General features: G+C 40.5%; 1 protein-coding gene across 1 annotated transcript in view; it reads left to right on the top strand.

The window, feature by feature from the left end:
* Positions 1-14,478, top strand: part of mettl15 (methyltransferase 15, mitochondrial 12S rRNA N4-cytidine) — an 81,630-nt gene that overhangs the window by 1,415 nt on the left and 65,737 nt on the right. The window lies entirely within an intron of this gene.

The following is a 14,478-nucleotide window of genomic DNA, read 5'->3' as shown; positions in this document are numbered from 1 at the left end:
TAAATTACATTTTGTGTGTGATTTCATGCCAAATGCATGAATTAACATTTTATCTAATTCAAAATACTGGCACATTTACCCTCTACCAAAATTATTTTGAAAAGCAGTATCATCAGAAATCATATGATTCGTGACATGTTTAGATGGAAATAATTAATAAAGAAGACCACAACGTGCATCCTTTTTAACTCCTACACAGGGTGCAACATTGAACTTTTGTGTTTGTGTATTTGTGTATGTATGTGGGAAAACCTGGAGGCGGAATGTTGACTTGTCATCGCTGTGTTGACCACATGCCGTCTTGACAAGAAAAAAAAAAAAAAGTTGTTCGTCACCAAAACTTTTAGGACTCCCGATTTGTTAACTGTCCCCTCTTGGGAAGATTAGGGAAGTTAGCAGTGTGCTCACAGACCTTGGCGTACTCTAACGTGCTAGAAGGCCAGATGGGCGTGAGTCAAAGGGCCTTCTGCTCTAGTGGGCCGCTTGAGATGGGCATCGCTGGGTCCTACAGCTCAAACCGTTGCTCGTGCAGGTGGGGGCTCCGGGTCAGTGACTGAGTCAGTGATGGCACTACTGTTGGGTTGTTGGCAGATTGTGGGGCGCCACAGTACCGCACCACTCCTGACTAAGGTTTGCACCTCTTAACTTCACTATCCGCCCATGGGCCAACTGGTGCAGAGACAGCCTGCCAAAGGCTTGCGTTTAACTAAATAATCAAACAAAAAATAATGAGACCGTCTGCACTTCAATAAGGAGTGCATCTCACAGATGTGTTTGTGTATGCAACGGGCTTGTGCCATTTAAAATTGAATCGAGAATGCTTTTTAAATTTAAGTTCAGCTAGTGAATTTGAAGATGAATTGAAGTAGCAAACAGAAATCAGAATTGAAGCAGAATTTAAATGAATTGTCAATTAAGAAAGTTTGTTAAGATTGTAAGGCCGTCCAAATCGTCCCAATGGAGGCTAACGATCGGCGGGTGAAGGTCGCTGCGCGTTCGTCTTTTCAGCGGGGAAAAGGGATTTTATTCCAATTCCTCGTTATCTGACTCCATTTAATCATAATTTAGAATTTAGGTTAGAATGCCATTTGTTTATTTGGTCATTTATATTTAATAGTTTAAGTTCACATTTAATTATTCCGTTTAACCCTTTGTTGAAATTTTGCCCGTTCGTAACCTGAATAATTCCAGAGCAAGAGAGAATCAATCAAAGTGTAACAATTTATTAACAGTTAGGTAAATGTATAATGCCAATTACATAATCAATTCAAAGATAGCCTAATCCATATAACATCAAATACTCTGAAGTAAAGAATGAAATGTATACCTGACTTCTGAAAATTACATAATGCTGGCTATCTTGAAACGTCCAGCATTACGGGCTGACCTGACTACAGAATCGAGCCCTGAGCTCTTTGCACCATTTCCTTAAATACCCAGAACCAGATACATACCCAGAACCATTTGAAACTCTTTCAAATGTAAACACGAGTTCACAGTAGGAATTTGCATTGATCAAGTCCTATAGACTTGAGAAGAAGAGAGGCCAAATGGCTAAAAGCCACACCCACCATACACCAAGGAAAGATATTTTTAAATTCTTAAAACATTTATGATGTTTTAGTTTACTTCTGTGGAGTTGAGATATTTGTACCAGTCGCACTGAGACATTTCAAATGATATCAAACACATATAATACTGTATCATGAGGATTGACATTGTAACAAAGAGATTTCTGGTGCATTTCAGGTGATCTCAATATGAGGGGGAGCAGGAGTTTGGGGAATGTTTCACGTGAAAGGAAAGGCATGTAAATTAGAGTCATTCATAGATGGTTCACTCAAGCCCCTTTCACACTGCACGGGGGACCCGCAATATTTTTTGCCCGGAACATTGCCGGGTCGCCTTTTGTGTGAAAACAGCCACGTCCCGGAATTGATTACCGAATTGAACCCGGGTCGGGGACCTAGTAACATTGCGGTTTTCGACCCGGGACGAGCGCTGTGTGAACAAAAGCCAAAACTAATGCCCCAACGTGTACGTAGTTATCGTGCGACTCCTAGAGCTTGTTTTTTCAATAATACAACCCTGCAGTGCCAGAAGAGCTAGTCGGTGTTTTAAACGCAGAGAGTATTCGTATACAAAAGAAACTAAAATTAAACAAGCAGAAATGTGCTCAAACTGGACACAAGTCGAGACCACGGAGCTCCTTACTATCCGCACTGAAGCTGAGATCGCTCGCCATTATACGTCACATCCGGATGTCACGTGTCAACTCGATCCGGGACCGTTACGGGTTTTGTGTGAAAGCGCACATACGGTATTTCGCTGGCAGTGTGAATGGACCAAATCTAGCGGACCGGGAACAAATGCCGGGTCGCATTATCCGTGTATTTGCCGGAATCGCAGTGTGAAAGGGGCTACTGTGTGATGTCGTCTCGGACAGAGACTCTAACTGTATGAATGAGTTCAGGTGCTAATTTCCTTTGTTTTCTCAGAGCGATTAGACATTTCAGCATCATCTACTAGGTTTTTCCAGCCTTACAAGATAAACTTTGAATGTTGGCATGTGCAGTCGTGTCTAAAGGTTTTCTTTACAATAAAGTCACCTTGTTAACATTACTTATTGCATTAGATAACAATGAACAACTTTTTCTACATTATTTAGCCTAATGTTAGTTTATAAATATTTTATTGTTCATTGTTAATTAATGTTTGTTTATACATTAATTTAATACATTTCCACTTGATGTGATAAAAATGTATTGATATGTGTAGAAATGACCATTAACCTTGAGCATAAGTATTGAGCGTTGTTATTTCATGATGCATGTTAACAAATATCAACAAATTTAACCTTATTCTAAAGTGTTTTCAAAAACAAAACGTCCTTTAAACCTAATTTCCCAGAATTACTTGTTGAATTTTGTTGAATTGAAATTCAGTTAATTCATCTTCCTGCCATTCCCATTCAAAATCCATTTCAACTCCAATGTGGCCAATTAAAAAAGTCACACACAGAGCCAATTCTTCAACTTTGAATTTGCGCTTGGTTTGTTGGCAGAAGGGCTCTTTAATTGCTCCTTCCAGAGAACATGGTGAAAGGTGTCTTTTAAATTCCTTTATGTTTTAAAATGTAATTATGCATGTATGTATATTATTACTTTTTCTAATAAATTTGGTAAACTGATATGTGGAAAATGATTCAGGTAATTTATACTGTATTTTACATACTGTACTGTGCTGATTTTAATGCTAAGTGGGAGTTACAGCAGAATTTCAAGATCCGCCTTTAGTGCCATGACTTTGGTCTTCTAATCAGAAGAGATCTCTTTTATCGCTTAAGGCGTTTAGTATCAAAATCTAGAAAGCAAGCAGCAAATTGTTCAATGCGATAAAAAGATCCGGTTCATGGCATGCTCTTCTAATAATTACCAATTTAGCCTCCTTTATTATTACGCTGACAGACAGCGTAATAATAACTGTTAGTCAAACGCTTACTGTGACTGCTCAGAGGGATCACTCTAATATTTTGATCTGCCATTGTAAAGCAATCAACCCCACTGCAGAAGCTCTCATCCAACGAAGCAGGAGTGAGTATGAATGGAGCTCTTAGGCAATCAAAGAGTAAACGCAGCAATTACACCAAAGTGGGTAAATGTAGGCTTTCAGCCGGGCGCCACCTCCCACGCAGTTATCCAGGAATGGATAGCAGCACAGGTGAAGGGCTTTCACGCGTCACCCCCTGGCACGGCAGCTGCAGAGTAGAGATTTCACTGACAATCCATCAAAATTGCTTCTGTAAGCGGGATTGCCCTTAAATGCTCCATGACGACATATGGTTATTTACTTGACAACATTTTGGTGGTATATACATCCGATTAAGACAACAATCATGGTTTCCCCGTCATTTTTACTGTTACTGTTTCTCAGCCACACTGTACCTGCCACGGCATAATTACCACAAAAATTCCAGAATGAACAGTTCGTCGGCTGCACACTTCATTTCTCGTTCTGCTTACAGGTGTCATCAACATGTGTGGTGGCCCTCGCCAACTTTCCTATTGCCATGGGAACTGCTGAAACAGATGAGGGTTACCCATATTTAGCTTACCACCTAGAGCCATTGCAAAACTGATTTTTGTAATTCCCAGGCCTATTTTGGGAATTTCAAGCATGAAAATGTACTGCTTCAATACCTATAGAAAGTGACCATTGATTTTTTTGTTTTGTTTCCTGCAGTCACATTTCCAGAATGATTTTATTTCCATTTCTTTCAAAGTTTTTTTCCCCCCATTCATTTTGCCATGAGACACTTTTAAACATTTAATAAAGAAGAGTCCTTGAACCAAAACATCCAGCTCCGAGATTAATCATTACATGACGACATTTGATTCAAAGCAAAAAACCACTTGAAAATATGAAAAACAAAGGTACTGTGGGCTGTCATTTAATGACAGATTACATAATTAAATAAAATGTTACAATTTAAATCTTTACAAAGTAAGTTAAAAAGCAAGTCTTTTTGTATGGAGAAAAGGAAGTGATCGTGAAAACAGATGTTACAGCATACGGGTCCTAAAAAATTAGCATATGTGATACAAGTTCATTATTTTCCATAATGTAATGATAAAAATTAAACTTTCATATATTTTAGATTCATTGCACACCAACTGAAATATTTCAGGTCTTTTATTGTTTTAATACTGATGATTTTGGCATACAGCTCATGAAAACCCAAAATTCCTATCTCAAAAAATTAACATATTTCATCCGACCAATAAAAGAAAAGTGTTTTTAATACAAAAAAAGTCAACCTTCAAATAATGATGTTCAGTTATGCACTCAATACTTGGTGGGGAATCCTTTTGCAATGACTGCTTCAATGTGGCGTGGCATGGAGGCGATCAGCCTGTGGCACTGCTGAGGTGTTATGGAGGCCCAGGATGCTTCGATAGCGGCCTTAAGCTCATCCAGAGTGTTGGGTCTTGCGTCTCTCAACTTTCTCTTCCCAATATCCCACAGATTCTCTATAGGGTTCAGGTCAGGAGAGTTGGCAGGGCAATTGAGCACAGTAATACCATGGTCACTAAACCATTTACCAGTGGTTTTGGCACTGTGAGCAGGTGCCAGGTCATGCTGAAAAACAAAATCTTCATCTCTATAAAGCTTTTCAGCAGATGGAAGCATGAAGTGCTCCAAAATCTCCTGATAGCTAGCTGCATTGACCCTGCCCTTGATAAAACATAGTGGACCAACACCAGCAGCTGACATGGCACCCCAGACCATCACTGACTGTGGGTACTTGACACTGGACTTCAGGCATTTTGGCATTTCCTTCTCCCCAGTCTTCCTCCAGACTCTGGCACCTTGATTTCCGAATGACATGCAAAATTTACTTTCATCTGAAAAAAGTACTTTGGACCACTGAGCAACAGTCCAGTGCTGCTTCTCTGTAGCCCAAAAGTGGCTTGACCTGGGGAATGCGGCACCTGTAGCCCATTTCCTGGACACGCCTGTGCACGGTGGCTCTGGGTGTTTCTACTCCAGACTCAGTCCATTGCTTCCGCAGGTCCCCCAAGGTCTGGAATCGGTCCTTCTCCACAATCTTCCTCAGGGTCCGGTCACCTCTTCTCGTTGTGCAGCGTTTTTTGCCACACTTTTTCCTTCCCACAGACTACCCACTGAGGTGCCTTGATACAGCATTCTGTGAACATCCTATTCGTTCAACAATGTCTTTCTGTGTCTTACCCTCTCGCTTGAGGGTGTCAATGATGGCCTTCTGGACAGCAGTCAGGTTGGCAGTCTTACCCATGGTTGCGGTTTTGAGTAATGAACCAGGCTGGGAGTTTTTAAAAGCCTCAAGAATCTTTTGCAGGTATTTAGAGTTAATTAGTTGATTCAGATGATTAGGTTAATAGCTCGTTTAGAGAACCTTTTCATGATATGCTAATTTTTTTAGAAGGACCTGTAGATATCGAAGTGCGTAAAAGTACAGTGATTTTACATTCTCAATCTTTTAGTGTTTTATTAACCTTAAAGTGTTTTGTTTCTAATAGAAGCTTCCATTGACAGAGAGAGAAATAAAGAGATGGAATCCTTTGTTAATTCTCTCTCTTCTCTCTCATTCTGGCCCTTTTCACCTTCCGCTCGCCCATAAATTACCCAAACTAGAGCAGCCTCATTAGCCACCAAATTAGCCTTGAAAAAATTACATTTGGTACAACTGGATATTCTATTCACCTTGAATTGCAGATCCACTTTGCCAGCCGAGTAACCATTTTACACTAATTGTCTTAGCCATCAGAATGCGACTGTAGCATTTGGCTAATTGAGTAATGAGCAGTGTGAATCCTACAGTTTGATTACAGGGGTGTAATGTGGAAGCCATTTGAGAATGACAATAGCAGTGGAGCAGGAGATGGGGGAGTGGGAATTTCCATCGCTCTAAGGGGAATAGACATATTTGTCCACATCAGACCTACAGCCGTGTGTAATACTGCACTGTACATGACCTAAACATGTAGCGATGCATGCCTTGCTCCCTTCTGTTTGGGAATTAGTTGAAAATTGGTTTAAACGTTCCGCTCAATTGGATTCATTTTTCTGTCCGTGTGTGTATCCTATGTGTTAAACGAAAAATGAAGCGAGACTGATTTCATTTTTACTTCATTTCATTTTCTGCCTTTTCTTCTCTGTCAGTCTTCAATTGCACATAGAGCTTAACTGAGTGTAACAGATTGATATGAGGAGGTTGACAGGTTCAGCATTTTCATTCCTTGCCATTTCAGACCAATCTCCAAACCAGATGTGACCCTTTAGTAATGATTCACTTGCTGTCTCATAGTGTTAGAGCCAATTGGAAAGGCCAAGAGGCCTGTATACATGCATTGCCATGCATTTCTCACCGGCTATTCATTGTACAGGTGTACGTTTATGTTTTGTCCTCTTGCTTCTCAATCACCCATTATGAATTTCATTTGCAGGATTTAGCCTTTTTTTCAAAAGCGTTTAAGGATAATAGTCAGGACAGGACAGATGCTTGGCCTTTCATGGCAAATGGACATTTTTGGACTTTAATGTACTTATATTAGGGATGCAAAACATGCATGTTACGGGCTGTGCTCGTAGATAAGCTCACGGAGACGAAGCAGAACGATAAACATGGATTTATTAACACACTCAAGGAAACATGCAACACAGCTAGACATCAACGAGTACCGACAAACACTGAGGGCAAACTGTGGGAATAAATACACAGGATAACGAGGGGCAGGTGAAAGACAAGGCACAGGTGATAGACATGACTAATTAAATAAACAGGGGAGAAACACAGGCTAAACTAACAGACACAAGACATGCATACATGTAACAATGCATATCTGTATCATAATAGTTATCCAATATTAATAATAATTTTAATATGTAATTTAATTGTGTATGATAATTTATTTCATTCACATTCATTTACATTACCTTTGCCATTGTTTAACATTTACTTAAATATTATGAAACTACAAATTTAATAAAACTGTTAAATATGTACTAAATCTCAAAAAAATTATACTTTAGTCTACATTATAATGTTGTGATGCCAAAATTCACGTTTAGCTTTTAAAATGCCTGTATAATTGTTTTGTTTTTTTACTGAACACTCTTCTTATCTGTCACTGGTCAGACAAACAGTCTGCCCCGCCTCCCAAATCACACCATTGGTTGAGTCAGTGTTGCTATGTCAGGCCGCTTAAACAAACAGAGCAATGTCGTCTCTAAAGTTGTTCCTGCACAGTAAACTGACTGAGGAAGTATTTCAACTTTAAACTCTACCTCGCCCCCCTCAACTCAAGCCGAGGAACATAATGGTGTTAGAATGTCCTGAGGTGATCTTATAAACAAAAGACTCATTCTTATTGACAGTTTGCAATGTGTATTTCCCTCCAGTTTCCTTGGTGAAGGGGCATACGTTATTGTCTATTAGATTTATACACTGCGATCTGGTGGGCCCATTCTCAGATCTCACCAAAGGGCCTTTTTTCTCGGTGACGTCCACCCACGACCTAGCCAATCTCCTGTGATAGATTCCTCTGTACTGGCTTTCCCCTGGAGCCTGCCCACGAACAATCGAAGCCAGCCGCTGCTTTATTCATGTCCTGTCTCATTTAGTGGCCCTGCTCTTAGCGCCTGGTTACACACATTTGCACGCCCACTCAGTAAAGACACACCCTGACAGGAAGTGATTTGTTTTGTTTTATTGCCCGTCGAAATCCCCAACGCCCCCCTTTCTAGTCTTTACCATCTTGTCCCCTCCCTGTGGTGACTGTTTGATCCAGGCAGGTGGACCAGCAGGGATGGACACAGCCAGGCATAGGGGAATCCTCTGCTCTGGCTCAGGCTCTGTCACCGGGGAGGAGGGATTGCAGCCAAGGGAGATTAATGAGCTGTCAGTCTGGAGAATGGGGGAGGATTCGGGAATTGGCTGAAGTTACCTTTCGGGCTGATCTGGGGTCAGTTGAACAGTTTGTCTTTCAGTGATTGAGAATTGGATGGCAGTAATGGGGTAAGCTCTTAGTGTTGCATGAAGCAGGGGGCCCTGCGATAAGTGACGCTCTGACAAGGTGAACATCATGACCACACCTTCTTTTCTCCTCTTTCACTGCGGAATATCACCTGCTGTCTCTTTTGTTCCCCCGACAACATGAATTTGCCTTTTTTGGGGGGGCCAATGCAACAGGTGGCACCAAAAATTAAAGGCATAGATCATGCAGAAACGGAAACTCTTGAACAGTTACTCACCCTCATGTCGTTCCAAACCTGCATGGATTTTTTTTATTCTGCAGAACGCAAAAGAAGATATTTCAAAGAATGTTAAAACTGTTTTTGTTCATAGTGTGAATGTCAATGGTGTCCGAAACAACATTGAACCGCACTGACTTGAATTGTATGGACTTCTTCTGTGTTCCACACAGGTTTGGAAGGACATGAGGGTGAGTAAATGGTGACAGAATTTTAATGAATGAGTGAAGTACTTCTTTAAAAATACTTTGTGTAAAATAATAATGAATGCCATGGCCGTGGCCGGCCATGAAAGACCCGATGACGACAATCGGCAATGGTGACGCTGTGGTATTTATCAACAAGCCATGACGTCAGTGCATTGACAGGGCCAGTAGGACAGCCGGCCGACCTCAATAAATTTTCATGTAATGTTACACTCACACCGGTCATGCATGGCAAATAGGTCCGTGCTCTTAGGTAAGGTGCAGACGGCATTCTCCTGGTGGACATGTTGTACTAGGGATATTTCTGGTCTGTTCTGGCAAGCCGCTGTCTCCTCCCTCAGCCTGTGGCAGTATTTTTTCGAGGAGTGTGGCCCACTGAAAGACGAGGCTGGTGAATAATTGATCTCTGTAATTAAACACTCCGGCAAGGGATGGCAGAGCTGATTGACGGCCAGATATTAAGCCCGAGCCTCGTAAGGTTGCAAGTTTAGTCTGGGGTTATCAGTGGCCATGAGCAAAGTCTCTCTCTGTCTGTCTCTCACTCTCTCTCTCTCTCCCTGACTTCTCATTACTCTCATGAATAGACAATTGGGCCATGGTGGTGGGGGCGCGGCGTGAAAGGGAGTCCGTGACATCATTAGCCAAATGTATCATGGCTGTACCAGGTGGCTAAGCTGGCACAGAGGGGACAGCCTCTTAGTGGGAGCTCAGCTGAGGCCCTCAAGCATTTTGCGTCGCCATGGCAACACACCCGTTGAACCCCCCTGTGGCATTGCTGGTCACTTTTGCGCTTCCTGTTTGGATATCTATTAAGAAATGTGTTGTCCTGATCCACTGCAGGAAACGCAACCTCTACAGCAGCCCTTGAACTTTGATTTGCATGTCATTTGCTATTTTTTTTCTTTCTTTTTTGAAAACTCTATTCTCGCTTCAGGGACACGGGGAAAAAAACTGTAAATATTGCGGTGTATTAGTCACCGTGCAGCGTGCCACTCTGCAGCTCTGTAGGTGAAACGAAACACCCACTTCTTTGATGGTAAATAACTCCAACAATGATGTGAAGGATAATTACACTAATGATGCAAGTAGCTTCTCTTGGGAGATTTAAAAAAAGCGTGAAGTTGAAGAATGGTTTCTGGAAACCCACACCTGAACATTCGCTTTAATAACTGATATTTAAGTATGCGGTTTCCATCAAACAATATTGCTAAAATGTGGGGAAAAATAAATAAAGTGAAGCCTCTCCAAGACACAGGAGTTATTACTAAGGGTTTTATTACAATATTTACATTTGCGCCTACCGGGTGAGCGTGGGCTTGCTAATCAGATGTATGCCCCGTGGACAGCTGGATAGAGCGATGACTCATCACAGCAACATGGCCTTGATTGGGGTTTGCATGAAAGCTCAGAAACCGCAGGCATGCTATTATTTGAATTATGATTCTCTATAATTTATTGCACCAGATTTTCATACAGAAGCCTGGCCCCTGACATGTCAGGATGTCGAGCGTCATGATCGCATTTAATGCAGGTGCACTGGTAGGGGCACTGGGGTTAAGGACAACACTAAATACAATGGAGTTATCCTTGTTCTAACTCTTTGTAAACTCTTTGACAGATGCTTTCTCGCTTGTGAAAACGAGGCTCTGAGAATGATTTGATGATTGTTATCCTCCCACCGGCTTGCGGTTTTGATGTCAAACTTTACCGTAAGTGCAGATTTGGAGGTGAGGCTTCAGCAACAGCTGCTGCTGTTTTCTGCTGGTGAGCTCATGTTAAACTTTGAACAAATGCTAATTTTGGGATGGGAATCTGAATATTTTACACCCAAATGAAGTGCTTAAACTGACTAAAACTCTATGCAAAATATGACAGCAAAGCTTTCAGAGTAGGATGCTTGCAGAGTCTTTTACTGATCCTCGGGTGTCTTTTAGCACCATTGATCCCACGCTGGGGAGCCAGGTGTCAATAGGCACCACGGGTTGTGTCCAGGGCCGGAAGTGCAATCGCTTCACAGAAGGTCATATGGCCTGTACTTTTTTTGTTTAGTTGTCCTCTCCCTCTCTTCATTTTTAATCACTAGTAGATCTCATTCAGCAGCCGCTTCTTCCCCTGGAGGGAGGGGAGGCAAGGAGAAAGGGAAAAAAATAAAAAGTTTTTGTGCTTTATGAGTCAGCTTCCTGACACAGAGCCTTCCTGCCCAGCCGTGGCCTAGACTAACTAATTGAAAGCTGTTTCTGATTTAATTAAAGTGCTGTCTTTGGCCTTATGTATCTGACTGATGAATGTAGTGCGGTACTTAGTATATGTAAAGCTAAATGTGTAGGTCTATATGTGTTGATGTCCTTGTGAGTCACAGACTCATGCTTTGAGGTAGCTTGTGACCAGCTCCTGCTGATTCCTGAATGGATGGATGTAATAGTGATGAGGGCCCATTCTGGTTTTATGAGTGACAGGAATTGTAATGTATGGCGTTTCATTTTGCTGTTGTGAAGCAGGTGTCTTGGTTGGTTATAGTTGCCTATGAGATGTATGTATGCCTTGAGGGGAGAATGATGAGCCAGGGCCGTAAGCAAAGCCTTTTTATCCCTTTCTAACTAAAATGTTATGTTTTTTGAATCATTGCATGTGGATTTTTGCAATAAGTTTTTATTTATTTTTTCGATAAAAAAGATTTTAGAAAGATTTAAAAAAGATTATTTTATTTTATTTTGTTACAACATCCAGTTTAAATCATTTCTCTCACAAAATGTTGATTTATTACTTTTCTGGTTGGGGTTCAAATTCATTTTAAGGAATAGTTCACCCAAAAATGAAAATTTGATGTTTACCTGCTTACCTCCATGGCATCCAATATGTAGGTGACTTTATTTCTTCAGTAGAACACAAATGAAGATTTTTAACTCCAACTGTTGCAGTCTGTCAGTCGTATAATGCGTTTAAATGGTAACACATGACAGTATGAGAACTATGAGAGTATAAAAAACATGCACAAACAAAAAAATATTAAATCATGCGGCTTGTGAGGACACACTGATGTCTTAAAGGGATACTCCATCGCGTCTTCATATTAAACTATGTTATTCCCTTAACTAAAATGAGTTGATACATACCTATCTCTTCTCAGTGTGTGCACTTAATCGTTCTGATGTGCGATGACATTCTGATAGCATTTAGCTTAGCCCACTAAGCCCAGTTCATTCACTATGGTACCAAACAGAGATTAAGTTAGAAGCGACCAAACACCTCCACGGTTTCCCTATTTAAATACAGTTACATGAATAGTTGAACGACCTAGTATGGTGACACAAAATAAAACATGGCGCTTTTCTAAGCGGGTTAAAATTGAAATATAATGTATGTCAGAATAGCACCTTTGAGAGTACTTTGACTCGGCGTAGTAAAAAAGTCACGCCTGAAAAATCCTCCCACACATCTCCCCCTCACTCTCTCATTTCTGTCAATAGGGGGGAGGTTATAGCTATTAAGTGCACGCAATGAGACGAGAGAGGTATGTATCAACTCGTTTTAGTTAACTTTATTTATCCTTCCATTTGGGCTCACCCGGCTTGAGGAAAGATGTGCAGTAATTTAAAATCTTGCTTTACACACACATGACTTGTCCTTTAAGGGAATAATATAGTTTAATATGAAAAAAGCGGAAATATTATATAAATAATATTTCGGCTTGATTTTTTATTTTTTATTCAGAGGTAGAAAAATGGATAGAATAAACAGTTTGAATGTTCGATTTCTGCACGTGGGCTGGAATTATATGCCCCTTTCTGCTGATTGGTCAGGCGAAGATCAAACTATTTCGTCATCAGTTCTTCCTCAGTTCCGCACATCATGCATAACAGCAGTTAAAGGAAACGCTGTCAATTCGCAATCGTTTTTTTATCGACATTAAATTAGCCTTAATATCGCAACATTTTTGTGCAAATCTGAGAGAGCAGTCCAAACTAATTCAAGTGGATTCAGGCTGATTTGCAAACTCATTTGACCCATTTATAGAACATAATTTATAGCATCCAAATGTTACATTGCAAATATGGAAACTTTGGACCGAATGAAAGATGCATGAACGACATAGGTCTACAGTATGGAAAATACAGTAGGATACGCTATAGCATTATAGGGGGTCTGTATTGACGAACAATTTGTTTATGTGGATTTCTTTTCTTTTTTTACATAAATAGTATAATATTTAAGCGTCAAAATGTGCACACTGCTCAGTACAGTTAGCCTACAGTTTAACTTCTTGAACCCATATACTTTTAAACTGAATATATAAAATGTTTTATTTTATTTTTTTAAATATCCACATAAACAACAAATTGTTCGTCAATATAGTCCCCCTATATTGCTATGGCTTGATCACATAAACGTCCACCCATGATTGTTTGGAATATTATTTTTGTATTACTTGGCCCGCCTGATTGGTGGATATAAGCGCGAACTGCACGCGCACGCGCACGTGCGCCCTTCAAATATCAAGTCAAGAGAGTGAACAACGCAGATCAAGAAAGGAATGTTAGGGTTAGGGAGCCCGCCTGGAAAACACATAGCCCCGGGACGTTGGACAGGCTTTGCGAGTCCTGGCTCGTACATGTCCGAGTCGGATCCCGAATCGCAATGAACCAACAAATAAAGTATTCTCTATCCTGTGAGTGTGCGCTAAGGTATGTTCTGTTAGACACGTACACATAATCAAAACAATCTGTACCAAATGCAATACTATCTCATATAAGGAAACATGTTTTACTCACATAAGTGTGTTGCATCATTCCTGTCGGATCCAATATAGAAGAAACAGCATTGTGTTCTAATCTAAATTTGTCTGCAAATCCAGTATCGACAGTATTGAGACTTGTTTACAAACGATTCCACAGTGAAATGAAGCGAACACACATCCAATGTCTTCCCCACGTTAGCTGGAACTTCATTAAAAATAAAATTCAACCACAGATTCCTAATATTACGATCCAAAGAAAGCTAATATGCAGCGTCTGTGTTCTTCCACAACCAAGAATAGTGCAGTATCTTGCTATCTTCTGCATTTTTATTGCTGCTGGCTAGCACTGGATTTGGGCTACTGAATTTGGCATGCTTATTATTCTGTAAAGGCTGTGTTTTTGCCACACAATGATGTCAGGATGAAGCACGTTCTGAAATTGATCATTTGCCGGGCGTGGTGTCTATAAAGCTTTTCTTTGACTAACATGGAAGTTTTTCAGCTCTGAAACTTACAGTCTATTCTTTTATTACCATGACCCTATATATCAATAGCTCAAGGGAATGTTGATTTTTCAATTCATCACCCCATTAAAGGTGCACTATGTAGTATTTTTGCAGTAAAATATCCAAAAACCATTAGGCCAGTGTTATATATTTTGTTCAGTTGAGTACTTACAATATCCCAAATGTTTCCAACTATTTGTAAATTGTGAGAAAAATGCTATTTTAACCAAGAACCCGG

This window comes from Pseudorasbora parva, chromosome 1 (assembly GCF_024679245.1).
Source record: "Pseudorasbora parva isolate DD20220531a chromosome 1, ASM2467924v1, whole genome shotgun sequence".
NCBI lineage: Eukaryota > Metazoa > Chordata > Actinopteri > Cypriniformes > Gobionidae > Pseudorasbora > Pseudorasbora parva.
The sequence above is the reverse complement of the archived record's forward strand: the minus strand, read 5'-3'. Positions and strand labels throughout refer to the sequence as shown.